We start from the raw sequence: 7,867 nt of genomic DNA, 5'->3' as shown, positions 1-7,867 counted from the left end.
AAAATTTTGAATGAATTTTTAGTTTTTTATTTTCTTAATGACTGTAATGATATAAAAATTAATTTAAATATGTCCAAATTACTTATTTTCATAAAGATTCTTCTACTTCTTTTTTAAACGAAATTTAATTGAGAAAATATTGAGAATTTAAAATTGATAAAAAATTAATGATACGGATTTAAAAGATGTATTTTTAATAAAATGCATTATTTTTTCTTAAGGAAAACACTAATAACTCTAAATATTAATAATTACGATTTCTGATTTTGTGTGTTCACCATCTTAATTACCCCAGAATTAAAACAAAAAAAATTCATATAAAATTAGAAAAATTCCGAAAATGAACTGATATTTTTAAAACAGTAACAATTAAAATTTTCTGACATAAAATACTCCGCTTAAAACATATCATTCTTCTCCTGATGTTTTCTAATTAGAGGGATTAAAAGAATTGAAATCTAATTAACTATTATAATTGCAATTGTTTTTTTTTTGATAATATCATATTTTTGTAACAAATCTTTATTTGAGCTTGCAAAAATTTCTAAAATAATATGATAAGGCTGCAATTTAGAAGGTCTAGCTGTCGCGTAAAACTTGTCGTGAAAACATGATTTCGTCAGGGAATTATGAACAGGGAAAATATGAGTTGGTCTGTTTCTGTGATGTTTTCTTTAGTTTCTCGCCCGCCACTGCCCAAAAGTTGTCAAGGCTAAGCGACCATTCTGCCACAGATCAAGTTACAAAAATCTCTAATTTTTGTATCTCACTTTAACCAAAAGAAGCGTCTATTATTAATTTTGACCGGTTCGAATTAATTATAACCGCTTCTTTGATATTGACCAAACTTCATTGGTTAATACAAATAATAAACGGTTAATGTGATAAATTCCTTAAAATAGTTCACTTTACTAAACTTCAATTTCTAATTTTTGTATCTCACTTTGACCAAAAGAAGCGTCCATTATTAATTTTGACCGGTTCGTATTAATAATAACTGCTTCTTTGACATAGACCAAATAATAACCGGATAATGTATTAAATTCGTAAAAATAATTCACTTTACTTCGAACATTGTACTAAATAATTAGAGAAATATCTTCTCAATTGAGACGGCACTAAGTCCGCTCTTCGTCTCTCTCTCTCTCAAGAATCATATATAGCCTCCTCTCTAAAAACACAGTTCTTCTACCCTTTCAACACCCGCTTGGAGTTCTAAGAGTTTTGGCTCCAGATGCAAGAGGGGAAAGAATTTGGGGGGCATTGTTCATGATGTTACAATATATATATATATATATATATATATATATATATATATATATATATATATATATATATATATATATATATATATATATATATATATATATATATATATATATATATATATATATATATATATATATATATATATATATATATATATATATATATATATATAAAGTTCAAAATGATGAATAAAACAAAGAAAAATTATAGACGTATGAAAAAAAGGGGGCGGCTTAGTAATAAGTAAAAAAATAACAAACAACAGTTTAAAAGAAAAAAAAAGAAAAAAAAAGGATGAAATTTTATTTAAAAAACCGGAAAAAAAGATATAATCTTTTCATCAGCCCACACGATTATATCCGCATATATATATATATATATATATATATATATATATATACTTGCTTATTGATTCATGGACATTCATTTCAGTTTTTATTTATTTGCTAATTCGTAAATTTATTCATTTATTTCTTTCTTTTCTCGTTTATATTTACTAATTTTATTCCATTTGTTATTCGATCACTTACTGTAATGCGTGAATAACGATTTCTCATTGAATGATATAGTGACAAAATTTATCTTCTGCAAACTCAACCATCGTAGTACAGGGATACTTCATCCTTCGAAGAAACGGATACGACATTTTGCATTTTTCAAGTAATTAGGCGGATTAAAACAAGCCAACGAAATTTGAAAAACGAGAAAAAGGAAGATAGGAGCTTTGAGGAGAAGTTCAAAAAGGGTAGAAGCTTAGTAGAAAGGGTAAGGGGAGCTGAAGTTCGCCTTCCACTGATTGGCTGTTTTCGGAGAGAAGATTCTCTTTTGTTTACCTTACTAGCAGATTCAATAGAAGCAGCTTTGGTCAGGTAAGATAGAGAAAAAAAACATTATTGATTGACTTATTAGAATGAGCAGAAAGAAGTACATGTAATTTTACAAATTAATCTTTTTTTTTTATTTTTTGTTACAGAGCAATACGGTACATCAAATACTTCTTTAAGCTATGATTTCAATTTTTCTGGGAAACACTAGTTGATATAACTTTACACGTTCTACGTGAACAATCCAAGTTGAGGAATTTCAAGCTTTATCGAAATTATTCTTATGATTTTCGAAAATACGGAATAGTTGTATAATTGTAAATGTGTGATTTTGCGAATCCATAATAAACGAATTAGGAAAATATAATAAATTATTGCGTGATTACTTCCATTAAAATATTCGCTATTATTCGCTATATTTTTTTTTCTATATTTTGTCCTGCTAAATTATGACTCTAAAATTTTACTTAGAACATTTCTTGCATTATTTTATTGCGCTAACCGGTAACTGGTGCATTATTAAATTTGCGACGAAAAAAATAAAAAAATAAACTCACAATGAAAGCGTTCTGTGTTAATGCTTCATGTTCCCATATGTTTGAAGTCACCATGTTCAACCGAAGTTTGTCAAGAGCTTAGTTGGTCATTGGATGCTGGATATCGATTTGATAACGTCCAGGATAATCATATTGTAATCAATTATTCAGCAATCAATATAATAATTTTACTTTATAACCTTCGTTGAACAGCCAACCCAATTTAGGTTTTACGACTACTAATGTTGAATTCCGTAGCCTTGTAATTTTAATGCTAATCCAGAAGACAAGAGAACTTTTGGATCAAGTATTGGGAGAAATTTGCCTTCGTGGAGGACTTTTTGGTGGAACTAACCTGCATTTGCGTTGCATGGGGAGGGAAACTGCGAAAACCTCCGAAGGTTAGCATGACGACAAGGGGACTCTAACCCATGATCCATCTACGTTTTACGTCAGAACTGTGGTCGGTGCATACATTTAATTTAAAATTCAGTTTAAATTCTATTTTGAAAATGTCAGAATTCTTTCCTGTTCTGTCATATCACCACGAGACGTCCTACAATTTCATTTCATTTTTATGAATATTTCAGAAGTTTCTAATATAAATGAATTTTGTATGTTCCCAGCAAAAACATAAGTTCTGGCCATCTTCGAAATTACTGACGGTACTGATTGAAAAGTGACGGTGCAAATTACTGTCAGCTGGGTTGATTGCTGGGCCGCCCTATGAACTTTTGCCAACATTGTAGGAAGAGTTGGGCCTGTACTTCACAAACAGCCCCATCCCAACAGTCTGAATCTACCCAATGGGCCACCCAGTTAAAGTTGTCTGCTGCCGCCAGTGACGCGGTCGAGCGAGTAACTGTAACTGTGTATTTTTTGTTTAGAAGAAGAAACACGATGCACGTTTGAAAGCGCTAGTTCATGATATTTAACTTGTCTTAAAGATTCTTATAATTTTCAAAAAAGGTAAGGTTTTATTCTTTTCTATTACATTGAAGTTATTATTTTAATCATTTTTGATTTACTATTGTTCAAATATGTTTACGACGTGCAGATTTCGGTTTACAAGGAACCACGTTTGAAGTGCTGTTTTAGCATTTTGTTTTAGATAGGCAATCATCTTTATTCAATTAATACATCATAATTAACACCTTTCTAAGATAGAATAATAAAAAATATTAAATTTAATTCAATGAAAAGCTACAGACAAATGTTTTATCAACACCAAGATCGCCGCCAAATGTTTGGCGACAATCGAGCAGTAGCACGCCAAAAACAAATATAAATTCTGTTGTATGATGACTCTTTAAGTGCAATTCATAATATGTTGTAGCATATGATATAAATCATGTTTATCTAAGTATATTATGAAAATAGGTTTGTATAATAATCAAGAATTTTCATTAAAACTAATTTCTTTATGTTAAATAATATTTAGATTTTAGTTAACTAATTGCTGTTAGTAATATTAAAAATGTTTTCTGTTATATGTATATCATTTTAAAGAAATTTTTGAGCTAAATTCAAGTGTAAAAATAGGTAAAGGTCTAATAATTTATACTAAATAGTTTAAATTAAGATGAAAAAGTTATTTGTACATGTTAATATAAATAATAACGAAGAATCGTGCTGTGAATTGTTAAACAGCCTAAAAAAATATAGATTATGAAAAGTTTTTTAGCACGCAGTTGCTAATATTTAATTGTGTATTGGCTAACCCCACTTACACAAGAAAAAAAATATTACAAAATTCTTTTATATTTTGAAATCAATGTTAAGTTACTTTATTTTTTTTGTTAAGCGATAAGTGAATAATGTTTTTATTGTGAATTTCAAGTTAATAATCATGTAAAAAAATGCCCGATTTTTATAGGGATTACAAAAATATATAAAAGTTCAATACAATATGAAAACAAAATTAATAATCATTAAAAATAACAAACAACGCTTTTTCTATTGGCTTTAAAAATGTTAGAAAACCTGTGACAGCTCTCCATGAATTTCTATAAGTTTTCTTATTACCTACTGTGTTTATTATTATTAATTTAATGAACTCGCTTTCGTATTGGTAACGTGCGATCAAAATTTCTACTTTTCGACTAGTTAGAGTACTAAAATCTACAGGAGCTCTGTGCTTGTTGACAATTTAAATTACAATCATTTCCTGACCGCTATAGACAGAATACAATACCATTTTATTGACAAGTACAACTTCCTAAAAGGATGTTTGACCACTTTCGAAGTAGCCGAGGTGCTTCAAATTTAACTTGCATTCTATTGAGAAAACAAGTTGTAACTGCTTCCGAATCACTAAAAGCTAAATTTATAATAATTTTTTGCAGAGAATCTTTCAGTGAAAATAAAAGTTTTTCAATTAACTCCTTGAAAGATTTTCAGTCCTAACCTTATATTTTATGATCCTAGAGCCGAACTTAGAAAATTTTGTTGTTTTATTGCTGACAATTCTGTTAAGAAAATTTCCTGACCTACAAGTTATTTTTCTCATTCTAATTTCTAAAAAATATTATTCTAATTTTCATTCAAACGTTTTGGGTGCCCGTTGTGTAATGCTTTTTAAATTTTTGCTGAAAGTTAAGCGAATTTTTTTTTTTACTGCATATCTCAAGTTAATATTCACATGAAAGTAAGACCTTTTTTTTTCTTTTACCTCTTTAAATGTTAGAAAACCTGTGCCAGTCCTCCATGAATTTCTGTAAGTTTTATTGCTTAATGTGTTTATTATTTATTAAATTTGTAACAAGTTTGTAACATGTTTGTAACAATGGTAACTTGCAATTGAAATTTCTACTATTTTCCAACTGAGTGAAGTACTACGTCTCTGTTCTCATCAACTTCACTTTTCAAGTAGCTGAAGTGCTCCAAATTCAACTCTTATTCCATTGACAACTTACATCTTATCACTTAAAGGAATTTTTTTTTTCTTAAACTAAATATCAAATCCTTATATTGAGTTTTGTATAAAAGTGCTAGACTAATATAATTATTAATAATAGATTATCAGACACAATATGCTTTAATATTAGATTCCATTGAACACTTATTTAAACGTAAATTTACGAGTAGTTTGAAACACAGCTTAACGAAAAAATCTAGCCGCTTTATTTTATTGATAATTTTCTTATTTTATTTTCATAATCTGTTTTGGCTTGAGCAAAATAGTTGTTGTTTGCCTGTCAGTCTGACCACAGCAAAGTGAGGGCTTAAACGCTCATATTTTAAATTATTGTACTAGGAGGTGAACCATATGGAAACGACAAAAATTTGATTATAATCAATTTGAAAAGTTTTCTTCAAAATAAATTAAATTTTAAAAATGGCTTTTATGTGAAACTGTTTTATTTTAAATAAATTAAATTGAGAAAAGCAACTATTACCAACCAATTCCGCTGATACAGACAAATTTTTAAATTTATTAATAGTTAAAATGATTTATCAATTAACTTATTTTTTTTATCATCTGCAGAATCTTTGATGTGCATAAATAATTTAATATTATTTTGAGAAGTAATATTTTAATTATTATTATTTGAATTATGATTTTAAAGAAGGATTAGGCACATTTTAATGTATTAAGCGAATTCATTTATAAAGTACAGTGAATTCTCACTTATGCACCAGTCTTTGGGACCAAGAGAAAAAGCGTATAAGATTTAAAAAACAGTAAGTTCTTGCAAATAAGAAAAGCTTCAGATTCAGTGAAAGCTAAATTTACAAAATTTTTTGCCGAGAATCTTTTAGTGGGAATAAAAAAAATAAATTTCAATTAACTCTTAGGAAAATTTTCAATGCTAACCTTATATTTTGTGTTTTTTTATTGTTGACAATTCTGTTAATAAAATTTCCTGGCCGAAAAGTTATTTTTCTCATTCTAAATTTCCTGGCCTACAAGTTATTTTTCTCATTCTAATTTCTAAAAAATATTATTCTAATTTTTATTTAATCTTTCTGTGAGTCCGTTGGGTAATACTTTTTAAATTTCTGCTAAGAGTTTACCGTAAAATATTTTTACTGTATACAAGGTAATATTTACATAAAAATATGACCTTTTTTTTTCCTTTTAGCTTTTCAACCTGTGCCAGTCCACCATGAATTTCTGTAAGTTTTTTTACTTTTATCATATGCAGAATCCTGGTTGTACATAAATAATTTAATATTACTTTGAGAAGTAGTATTTTAATTATTATTACTTGAATTATGATTTTAAAGAAGAATTAGGGACATTTTAATGTATTAAGCAAATTTATTTATAAAGTACGGTGAATTCTCCCTTATGCACCAGTTTTTGGGACCAAGAGAAAAAGTGTATAAGATTTTAAAAACAGTAAGTTCATGCAAATAAGAAAAGCTTCAGATTCAGCGAAAGCTAAATTTACAATAATTTTTTGTGGAGGATCTTTTAGTGGAAGTAGAAAATTAAATTTCAATTAACTCTTTGGAAGATTTTAAACGCTGACCTTATATTTTGTGATCCTAGAGTCGAACTTATAAAATTTTGTTGTTTTATTGTAGACGATTCTGTTAATAAAATTTCCTAGCCTACAAGTTATTTTTCTCATTCAAATTTCTAAAAAAATATTATTCTAATTTTTACTTAATCTTTCTGGGTGTCCGTTGTATAATGTTTTTTAAATTTCTGCTGAAAGTTTACTGAAAAATATTTTTACTGTATATCTCAAGTTAATATTTACATAAAAATAAGACCTTTTTTTTTTTTTTTTAGCTCTTCAAATGTTGGTAAACCTGTACCAGTCCACCATGAATTTCTGCAAATTTTATTACTTTTATCATCTGCAGAATCTTTGATGCGCATAAATAATTTATTATTTTGAGAAGTATTATTTAAATTATTATTATTTGAATTATGATTTTAAAGAAGGATTAGGGACATTTTACAGTATTAAGCGCATTCATTTATAAAATACAGTGAATTCACATTATGCTTCAGTCTTTGGGACCAAGAGAAAAAGTCCATAAGATTTTAAAAACAGTAAGTTCAAACAAATAAGAAAAGTTTCAATAGCTGAATAAAACTACAAATAGTCGTGAATAGCGGCTAAACCTTCTAATTGTTTTTAATGATTTCGAGTAATGTTTTTATCATCTGTGTTTTCGCTGAAACTGAGTAATAGTAATCGCTATAGCTTTACATTCCTTGACCAAAAACTAACGTTTTAATTGGTGGTAGGAAAGAAACTGCTAGATAAATTTTGAAAG

The 7,867-nt window shown here is 27.8% G+C and overlaps 1 long non-coding RNA gene across 1 annotated transcript; it reads left to right on the top strand.

The window, feature by feature from the left end:
• Positions 1–3,539: 3,539 nt before the first annotated feature.
• LOC147814191 (uncharacterized) lies at positions 3,540–7,658 on the top strand. Its single transcript, XR_015432298.1, has 4 exons — positions 3,540–3,598; positions 5,316–5,345; positions 6,715–6,748; positions 7,374–7,658. It is a non-coding gene; the product is annotated as an uncharacterized LOC147814191 (long non-coding RNA).
• Positions 7,659–7,867: the final 209 nt, after the last annotated feature.

The sequence above is a fragment of the Parasteatoda tepidariorum genome, chromosome 3 (assembly GCF_982258835.1).
Source record: "Parasteatoda tepidariorum strain Cologne lab strain chromosome 3, Ptep-v5.0, whole genome shotgun sequence".
Lineage (NCBI taxonomy): Eukaryota > Metazoa > Arthropoda > Arachnida > Araneae > Theridiidae > Parasteatoda > Parasteatoda tepidariorum.
This window is presented reverse-complemented; position numbering and strand designations above follow the sequence as displayed.